This window comes from Cervus canadensis, chromosome 11, assembly GCF_019320065.1.
Source record: "Cervus canadensis isolate Bull #8, Minnesota chromosome 11, ASM1932006v1, whole genome shotgun sequence".
NCBI lineage: Eukaryota > Metazoa > Chordata > Mammalia > Artiodactyla > Cervidae > Cervus > Cervus canadensis.
Window position 1 is genome coordinate 50,134,951 of NC_057396.1, and position 11,293 is coordinate 50,146,243.

The window sequence follows — 11,293 nt, forward strand, 5'->3', positions numbered from 1 at the left end:
TTTCCATTGCAAGAGACATTTAAATCACAAAAGAGTAGAGCATGAACTTGTGATAAAATGATATTCAACTGACTTGTAAATATTTTCAAGAATACTCACCTCCATTAGGAAAGCACTGTAACCTCAGTGAAATTTCCAAGACACCTAGGCGATCAACCATGAAAGGCAGAGTCCTAAGCACTGGACTACCGAGATATTCCCTGTGTGACCACTTTGGAAAGCTCTGTGGCTATGTGGAGACTGTAGCATGGGCAGGTGAGGGGAAGTCAAGTTCAGTTTTAGACGGGCTGTGATGGAGGTGCCAAGCAGGCTGTGAGGGAGGTAGTCAAGTACCCACCTACATAGTCAAGTCTGGAGCAAAGAGGGAGGTCAGGGCTAGAGATACAGTTTGGAAGTGCTCTTCCTGTAGACAGACTCCAAGGCCATGAGCCTGGATTAGGTCTCTATGGGAGAGAGTGTAGAGTGAAGAGTGTTCCAAGGACTGAGGGGACAGAGGGGTCCTGAAACACTTATTCTGATGAAGGGTAAGAACCACCATGGAGATCCAAGGGCAGCCAGAGGGGCAGGAGGGAAACCAGGACAGTGTGGTGTCCACAGACCAAGTGACTTCAAGAAGAGGGAGGGAACAGCTGTGACTGAGGCTGCTGAAAGTTCAAGACCAGAGCTGAGAAATGACCACTAGATTTAGCAGTTTGGAAACCACTGGTGAAGTTGTCAAGGGCAGTTCCATGGAACAGTGGCATCTGAAGTCTAGAGGAGGACAGAAGGCAGGGGAGGGTGTGGAAATCAGACGGCTCTTCCATGAGTTGTGCTGTCCAGGCAAACTGAGGAAAAGGGCAGGAGATGGAGGAGATGGTGGGGCCTGAGATATTCATATGGCAGCTGGTACTTCTTATTTGTAAAGGGGAGCCATGAACCTGGTAGGTGAAAGGAGACTATCACTTAACCAAGTAGGTGAGTAGCTGGGAAGAGGGCAAGATTGCCCTATACTTGCTGCTTCACTTGCCAAGTAATGGGCAAAATTTGAGCAAAGGTGATCTGGTAGATAATCTATTGCCTGAAGAGTCCATTGCACTTCTCTATCTCTGTAATAAGTTAATCCAGGTCAGGTGAGTTAAAAGATTTCACCTAGAATACTGGCCTCTGCCAGGGTAGGTGCAATGAGATTCTAGAGCTGGCTGAACATGCCACAAAAACACTCCAGCCCTGACAAATGCTTAGCAATCTCGGGCAGCAACAAAAACCAGCAGGTGTCAGACCACACTGGAGCTCAGAGAAGCCTCCAGAGGAAGCAGAGGAATCAGCATGGTGGAGTTTGCACCTTTTTTTGTGCCACTGGAATGCAGGCTGCAGACCTTCACAGTCATGCAATTGATCTCTTACTTGGCCCTGCATAAGGAAAGCTGAGATGGATTTGGGAGGCCATGGGCACCTGCCACTTCAGGTGCACATGGTGCATTGATGGGGAAAGATACAGGTCCTAAGGTGGATGCTCAGCTCAGTGCCTGGGGATCACCTTGGGTGAGGGACATCTTGCTCACATGGTCTCGGGGAAACTTTGCCAATAGAAGTGTGTGTCTGACTGTCATGCTCACCTCAGCCCAGCCTGGTCCCTGGGAGTGTCCAGAGGAGGACAGAGAGGCAAGTAACCTTGGGTCTGGAGCTAGAAGGAGGGCAGCTGAGAAAAGGCATCTGGACCCTCTGATACCAGGAACAGTAGGTTGTACCTTGTCCCTTATCTCAAGGGCAAAGGGGATCCCCAGGAGGGCTTTAGGTACAGGAGTGACAAGGTCCAATCTGTGGGTACAAGCTGTAATTTAGAGATCTTCTGTGTTGGGGTGTTGGAGGAGACAGATGATGGGGAGCAATTGTTAGCAAGTCAGATTTGGGTCTGCTTTTGGGAACACAGTAAAGCCCCTAACTGACAGTGGCTTGTGGTGAAACAAACTGCAGGCTTTATTGCAGGGGCCAAGGAAGGAGTCCAGGGAACTAAGGCTCAAAATGCCTGAAACTCCTTTGGTTACCAGGGAACGGTGTCTAGAGACTGGGTAAGGTAGAGATACTGGATGCATGGTCAGCTCCTAGAGAATCGTCTGATTACTTGGTGGTGAGGTAACTTGGAGCCACCGTCATCAACCTTTGGTTTCCCCTTATCTGAGGTCTATGGGCTGGTGAGCAGCTTCGTCCACCTGCTGGGGGTTCAGTATCTGCAAAACCTCTCAAAGATGAGTGTCAATATTATCTTTGGCTCTCAGGAAGAAACTAAAAGTCTTTGAATTTGTGGAAATGTTAAACTCTTGCTTCTTTTTCTTGCTTGACTGTTTTCCTTTCTTTCTGTGTTTATAATTTCTCTTTATAATTTTATTTTTGAAATTTGGTGAAGGCTTAGGAAGCTGAAGATTTTCTACAAATAAGAGGCAGGCAGAGGACATGAGGGATCTTTCCCAGGAGGGCCGCATAGGTCCTGCTTGATTACAAGGTCACAATCTACAAAGGGGGTCAACTTGTAGACTCATGGGCCAAAACCAGCCCCCTGATTGTTTCTGTATTTGTACAGACCGTGAGTGAAGAATGGTTTTTACATTTTAAATAATGTGTGCCTATGCAATATACTCCTCTTGAGCCCAAATGTCTGAAAGATTTACAATTCAAAAAGGATTACTTACTTCTGGTCAAGTGAGACTGGCAGTGGTTGGAGAGAAGGGGCTCTTCTCCAATGATAGTAGGAGATGAGTCTACAGGGCAGAATGCACAGGCTGTCATGAAAGTAAGGGTTTCCAGGGGGTCAGTGAACACTGCAAAGGTAGTGGACAGCTGGTTCATGCTGGACATAGAGCAGGTGATTAGGGAGGGATGAAGAAGTGGCCAGGAAGGTCCCTGAAGAGTGGCCTCTCACTGAAGACTCAGGTCCCAGAAAAAACACTTTCCAGTGGGTTACTTGTTTAATCTGTTTCTTTCCTCTTCTCTATAATTCACAAACTCACGCAGAAGGTAAGCTTCTTTCAAATAGTTGGTCTTGTTCTCATCTGCATCTCCATCTCCTAGAAGAGTTGATGTTGATAAATGTTTGTTGAATGAATAAATGTTGGAGGCATAATATGGACATGATATAGAGTTGAAGCCACCACTCATCCTACTAGTTTTCTATGTGAGTTTATCCAATCTGGATATCTTCTCTGGTAGTAAAGTGAAATATTATATTTTTTCCTTCTTGGTGTTATGAGGGGCAAGAAGGGGTTTCCTTTCTTCAGGAACTGAGAAACACACCCAAGTTAAGATTTAGCCTGCTGACAGTAGCTAAAGTGTGAGCCCAGATTGAGGAAGATGTTTAAATGTGACTTGTTCTATTTAAACTAGTCTGTCATAGCCAGCGCGCTTTTGCATGGTCTGTCGAAGCCGGCGTGGCATAACTACGAACAAAGCTAGTGGATGTGATAAAATTCCAGTTGAGCTATTTCAAATCCTGAAAGATGATGCTGTGAAAGTGCTGCACTCAATATGCCAGCAAATTTGGATAACTCAGCAGTGGGCACAGGACTGAAAAAGGTCAGTTTTCACTCCAATCCCTAAGAAAGGCAATCCCAAAGAATGCTCAAACTACGACACAATTGCACTCATCTCACACGCTAGTAAAGTAATGCTCAAAATTCTCCAAGCCAGGCTTCAGCAATACGTGAACCGGGAACTTCCAGCTGTTCAAGCTGGTTTTAGAAAAGACAGAGGAACCAGAGATCAAATTGCCAACATCCGCTGGATCATTGAAAAAGCAAGAGAGTTCCAGAAAAACATCTATTTCTGCTTTATTGACTACACGAAAGCCTTCGACTGTGTGGATCACAATAAACTGTGGAAAATTCTGAAAGAGATGGGAATACCAGACCACGTGATCTGCCTCTCGAGAAACCTGTATCAGGTCTGGAAGCAACAGTTAGAACTGGACATGAGACAACAGACTGGTTCCAAATAGGAAAAGGAGTACATCGAGGCTGTATGTTGTCACCCTGCTTATTTAACTTATATGCAGAGTACATCATGAGAAACGCTGGGCTAAGAAGCACAAGCTGGAATCAAGATTGCCGGGAGAAATATCAATAACCTCAGATATGCAGATGACAGCACCCTTATGGCAAAAAGTGAAGAGGAACTAAAGAGCCTGTTGATGAAAGTGAAAGAGGAGAGTGAAAAAGTTGGCTTAAAGCTCAACATTCAGAAAACTAAGATCATGGCATCTGGTCCCATTACATCATGGGAAATAGATGGGGAAAGAGTGGAAACAGTGTCAGACTTTATTTTTTTGGGCTCCAAAATCACTGCAGATGGTGATTACAGCCATGAAATTAAAAGATGCTTACTCCTTGGAAGGAAAGTTATGACCAACCTAGATAGCATATTAAAAAGCAGAGACATTACATTGCCAACAAAGATCTGTCTAATCAAGGCTATGGTTTTCCAGTGGTCATGTATGGATGTGAGAGTTGGATTGTGAAGAAAGCTGAGCGCCAAAAAATTGATGCTTTTGAGCTATGGTGTTGGAAAAGACTCTTCAGAGTCCCTTGGACTGCAAGGAGATCCAACCAGTCTATCCTAAAGGAGATCAGTCCTGGGTGTTCATTGGAAGGACTGATGCTGAAGCTGAAACTCCAATACTTTGGCCACCTCATGTGAAGAGTTGATTCATTGGAAAAGACCCTGATGCTGGGAGGGATTGGTGGCCAGAGGAGAAGGGGACAAGAGTGGATGAGATGGCTGGATGGCATCACTGACTCGATGGACATGAGTTTGAGTAAACTCCGGGAGTTGGTGATGGACAGGGAGGCCAGGCATGCTGCGATTCATGGGGTCGCAGAGTCGGACACCACTGAGCGACTGAACTGAACTGAACTGAGTTCTATTTGATCAAGTGGAAATGCCAGTATTTTTAAATTTTTTATTTCTGACTAAAAAACAAATACATGCTATTTTAACACATCCAAACAAAATGTGTGTTCTGAAAGTGAAAGACTTCCACCAAATCCTACCTTACAAGTAACTGCTATTAACACCTTGGTTTTATTCTCTCGACCTGGATGGTAGTTTCTGTTTGGTGAGTACAGAGGTTCAGTTTAGGAAGATGAAAAGAGTTCTGAGATACAGGCTGGTATAGTTACACCACAGTGTGAATTAATTTAATGCTGCCAAAATGTCTTTCAAAAATCATTTCGAGTATATGCCCAGTAGTGGGATTGCTGGGTCCTATGGTTGCTCTAGTTTAGTTTTACAAGGAATTTCCACACTGTTCTCCATAAGGCCTCTCTCAGGAGCCCATAATTTGAAAAGATACAAGCACCCCAATGTTCATAACAGCACATTTTCAATAGCTAGGACATGGAAGCCACCTAAATATCCATTAGAGTAATGGATATAGAAGATGTGGTATTATGATAATGGAATATTACTCAGTTATAAAAAAGGAACAAATTAATGCCATTTTTAGTAACATGTATGGACCATGATATTGTCAAACTGAGTGAAGATAGTCAAAGAAAGACAAATATCACATGATGTCGCATATATGCACAATCGAAAAAAGGTGGTACTAATGTACTTATTTACAAAACAGAAGTAGAAAACAAAAACTTACAGTTACCAGGGGCTAAGGGAGAAGGATAAATTGGGAGATTTGGATGGGCAAATAACACTATTGTATATACTTTGGCCACCTGATGCGAAGAGCTGACTCATTGGAAAAGACCCTGATGTTGGGAAAGATTGAGGGCAGGAGGAGAAGGGGACGACAGAGGATGGGGTGGTTGGGTGGTATCATCGACTCAATGGACATGGATTTGGGTGGACTCTGGGAGTTGGTGATGGACAGGGAGGCCTGGCGTGCTGTGGTTTATGGGGTCGCAAAGAGTCGGACATGACTGAGCGACTGAACTGAACTGAATTGATATACAATAGCTGACAATAAGAACCTGCTGTATAGCACAGGGATCTCTACTAAGTGCTCTCTAAAGATCTATATAGGAAAAGAATTAAGAAACAAATCAGAGTGGATATACTTATTTGTATAACAGATTTACCTCTCTATACACCTGAAACTAACACAACATTGTAAATGAACTATACTCGAAGGAAACTTTAAAACAATACTAAAATACCCAAGAGTCATTTTGATGACAAGTATTTTGTTAAAGATATATTACCACCATAAAAATTGAAATGACAAAGCAAAGTGCCCCAAACACAACCCTGAATTCAACACCACGCGGGCAGGAATTCGTCTGTTATTCACAGCTGTACCAAGCCCCTGGCATGTTGTAGGTGCTCTGTAGAAACTGGGCCTCTGTGAGCCCTAACCTACTTTGGCTTATGCATTTTACAACTATTCAGACTGGGCTTCCCCAGTCACTCAGCTATAAGAATCTACCTGCAATTCAGGAGCCATAAGAGATGTGGGTTTGATCCCTGGGTTGGGAACATACCCTAGAGGAGGGCATGGCAACTCATTCCAGTATTCTTGTCTGGAGAATCCCATGGACAGAGGAGCCTGGCTGACTATAGCCCACACGGCTGCAGAGTCAGACACAACTGAAGCAACTTAACACCCACACATGCACTATTCAGACTGGGTCAAAGGCCCCTTCTCCAGGAGTCGGCTATGAATGACAGGCCCGGTTTACCCTACTTTCAAATAGACTACAGGTGGAGGATGAACTTCTTTAAGAGTATAAGCACAGGGTGTTGAGTGGAGGGAATAGAATGGAGAGGATACAATATTCTCTAATGGTGAGCTCCATTGGCATCAGATTAAAGACAGACCATCAGACCACCTGACCCAGAGTCAAAGCAGGGATTAGTCTGTGAAAGGGACTCAGAATCAAGTCTGGGAGGAATTGCTCACTGGGGCTGTCTCTAGCCCTGCTGCAGTCCTGATGAACGGACCAGGCATGAGGTGTCCTCTTCCTCCCTCCTTCCTTCAGCAGGACAGGGCCTGGCAGCAACGGAAAGAGCTCAGCAAAAGCTAGAGTTCAGGGCGTTGTATCAACTGAGCCACTTAGTGTAGCCGGACAATGAGGTGCATGTGGTGAGTGAGCCTGGAACAAGAGAGGTTTTGGGCCACCAGTGGGGAGCTTGAGCTCAGGCTGAGCTGCTTGAGTTGAGCCTCAAAGTTATAGGAAGTCATGGGGGGACTTTAACTAAAGAGGGAGTGTGGTGGGATTTATCTATGGAAGGATGGGCTGGAGGTAGACAGGAAATGGTCTGGGTAGAAAGAATAGCTTTTCTCTGGGGTTCTAAAGAATAGATACCAGAAAGAGTTCATCCTGTCACAACTCCATCAGGCATTTATTGAGCACCTGGTGAATACAGACAGAGAGGGAGGTGGAGGGGGAAGACATAAGTGAGTAAGCAATCTGGTGCAGTGGGAAAATGCGAGTTTGAAATTAGGCCAACTTGTTTCAAATCCAGGCTGGTGGTGTTGCCTGCATTCGCTCCTCTGTGAAGCCTTGGGAAGCTGATCTCTTCCTTCTGGGGTGAGGGCTGGACTGGACAGTGCTGCTAGTGCTGAGTAGATGAGGATAGCTCATTCCTTCATATCTCTTACCACTGAAGGTTTCTGCTTCCCTTCCCAGACCTTATCTGCTATGTAGTTTTCACTGGCCTCCTGTTCATAAGATTCTGGATGATCAGTATCCTGTATGTGATCTGGTGGTACCTGGATCGAGACATGCCATGGCAGCAGGGCAGGCAGAGTGCTTTCATAAAATGCTGGGCCATATGGTAGTGCACGAAGGACTATTTCCCCATCTCAGTGAGTGTGGGGCTGGCTAGGGAGTGGTCAGGACCATAGTCCCCATGAGTCTATGGAGAAGTGTGACCCTGTGTGCAGTGTGCAGAATATTGGGCTGGGAGGCAGGAGACAGGTTTCTACCACTCTGTGGTCAGTGGAAGAGTCAACTTCTGTCTGGCTACAGTTCTCCAACTTCAGTGAGGTTGGAGAGTGAGGCCACTATGGGGGCTTGATGAAAAAAAAAAAAACAGGACTTGAGGAACCCCATAGGCCATGAAATGCAGAACAATTATGTATCTTATAGGTGCAAATCTGTAAGGAATTTACAGATTTTACAGTGGGGTGAAGGAATCTGTAATGAAAACAAGATTTTCTGAGAGCATCTAGCTGACACTTTATTAGATGATGATAGTGATACCCTAAGAGGAAAGAAAGTGTGATCAAGGACATAGAGCAAGGTCTTTTATTGATTTTAAAGTGTGTGCATTAGCTCTGAGGTTAGAATCAGAACAGAGAGCTCTCAGAATGTATCCTGCCCCAAGGTGCTGCGGCTCACAGATTCTGGACTCTTGTCACCTCCCAGGAGAACTTCAAGACATCCACAAACCTTTACAGAGCAGGCCCTGCAGGGATCTTAGGATGGCAGTGAATAGGGGGCCAGGGAGTCTCTGCTGTCTACTGAAAATAAGTACACAACCTAAAAGCTATCAGGAGTTTTGTTCTGACACATTGCTGAGTACTGTAGGCAGGAGATAGCCTCTCAGGAATCTCTGAGGAGGTGTTCTAGAAGGTAAAATGGGATGAGTCAGGACTTATGGGATTTTGAGGGGGGAATGAAAAACAAAAACATGTAGTTAAACATCATAAGATTACTGCCAGTCAAAAAGCAGACATCTCCAATTAATGATTTTCATGTTTTTCTACACATGGGGAGATAAAAAGCTGGGCTCATTGCAATTCTTCCTTTGATGTGCATCCTTGCTCTCTGTGACCAATAACCTGTTTTCCTCCATCTTGGGTTCCTTTGAAGGCCCATTGTCAGCAGGAGCTATAGTGGCTGCTGGCTTGAAGGCAGGCGAGCAACATTCCTTGTTCGAACAACTCTGCGGGGCCTACTCCACATCACAAGCATTTGCACTGTGACTCTATGAGCTACTACCTAGTGATAGAGTTTCTAGCAAAAGTAGGAGTCTACTTCTGAGCACTGAAGTTTTCTAAATGCACCCTATAGACTTCCTAAAAGCTAATGGTGGAAAATCAGGATATTCCCAAGGACAACTGCTTCCCCCTCATGCTGAAGATCTGTCCAGGAGCTGGGTCTCTGTGTAAGATATCATTATACAGGAACAACAGTGTCTACACAGACCAAGGACTGAGCAGGGGAAGAAGTGCTGTGGACAGGCTGTGACCTCACATCAGGAAGTCCTACAGACTTGGCACAACAGCTCCCTGACCTCACATCAGGAAGTCCTACAGACTTGGCACAACAGCTCCCTGGCCCCTCTCCACCCACACCTGTGGGCATCACTAGAGACTTCATGCCCCTCCTCCCAGCCCCTACCTTCAGCACCCTGGGGTCTCTTACACTGAGTCACAGTGACTCAGGGGTCCAGCCCTCCACCTGGGACAGAACTCCAGCTGCCACAGTCCTTGGAGAGATGCTCACTCCCTCCTGCACTGGCTCCTTCATTCTGGGTGGGCTCTGCCTGGAACAGGGTCTCCCTTCATGTAGGACAGGGGCTTGGCCCCTGTCACCCTCCCAGGAGTCCCACCTCTGCCTTGGGCAGGGGGCCTGCCTTCCCTGGTGGGCTGTATCAGCTTCATCCATTCATGGGTCTGTTCTCTCCCTCTTCCTCTGTCTCCCAGAGCATCTCCTCTGCTCCAGGCCTGCCCTGGGGACAAGGATCCTCAGATAGGCTTTATCTAATCTCAGGACACTCACATGGGGGTTTATAGCACTTGGGCTCAGGGGACACAGAAGAGGTCCACACAGAAAATCAGCAGGTGGACCAACAGTGAAACAAGGTGCAGCCCTGAATACCAGGTTGCTGTTTCTTCAGCTGGTCTAGACTGCCCACCTGGACCCTTCCTGGAGCTACCTCGCTGGCTTCCACTCTCATGGGGTCCTCGTCACTGGAACTTTTACCACCCTGTACACGGAGGTCACGGGCTTCTCCTCAGCTTTCCCAGGCATCCACTCACATCTGATGCTGCACTGGTGTTTCTGGGCCCCTGTCTATAGGGATTACATCATGTCAGGGGGTGAGTCCTGCCACTCTTTCTATCCCAGGATGATGAGGGTAGAAGTCATGAGGAAGGGTTTTAATGAAGGTGGCCAATTGTTCTGTACTTCTTTCAAGTGAATGTGTAGTAGACAAGGAGATGAGACCCAAAGAAGCATTTCCCATAGCTCTGTGCTTAGTGATGAGCTCGGTGGGAGAATTGGGAAAAGGGAGTTCCCTGCCAACAGGGAACTCCCCGCTGGAGAGTGGGGTAGAGCCCAGGCAACATACTCCTGAACCATGCTTGCCCTTCACACTGTACGTGACCAGAGAAAAAGACCATGAAAGAAAAACTACATATGCCTTTCTGGTGGCAGCAATTAAAGGAAGAGAGCAGCCTGGCCCAAGTCATACCAGACGGGGACTTAAGAAACCCTCCCCCCCGACCCTGGACCCTGCTTCTGATGCAACCAGTTGGGACACTGGGCAAAGGCATGCCCGAACCTGTGGCCCCCACAAAATCATGCCCAACCTGTGGTCAGTGGGGACACTGGAAGATGGACTGTCCCCAGGGATGCCCTGGGACCCCTGGGGAGGTCCCCACCTCCCAGACCTGGAGAGTGGAATGTCCACAGGGATGCCTTGGCACCCCTGGAGAGATCCCCACTTCTCCCCAAAACCCCAGCCCAACCCTACGAAAGTTGTTCCAATGACAGGGCCCAGGTTCCAGCCCCCTGGCCTATTTCTTAGACATGAGCTCGGAACTTAGGGTAGATGGGGTAGAGGCCAGAAAAAGACCTCCTTCACAGTAGACACTGGAGCTGCTTTCTCTCTCTTAACTTCCTACTCTGGCCCAACTCAAGACTCAGAACTCACAATCAAGGGTCTCTGAAGTTCCCTTAAGACCAAAAATCAGCCCTCCATTACTCTGTCAATTTGGAAAATCGATCCTCATATGCTCATTCCTCATAATGTCTCCCTGATCCCTTTTGTGCTCAGTCTGGTCGTTAGGCTGATTGTTGCCCCTCCTTGCCTGAAAAAAGGTAACCCACTTCCATTGAGGTTGAAGGAGTCTGTGGGCCTAGAAAAGAAAACAACAGTCTCAAAGGCCCTTGCTGAATCATCTAACTTCGGAGAAAACAAAACAGAACTTTAGGTCCTGCCCTGATGCTCCAGGTCGGTTGTATCTATCTGGAACTTATCACCCCCTGTCCAGAAACCTTCTGCCCCCTACACCTGCCCAGAAGACTTATCACCCCCTGCCCAACTACAAATGCCATCTCAACTAAAGAATACCCAA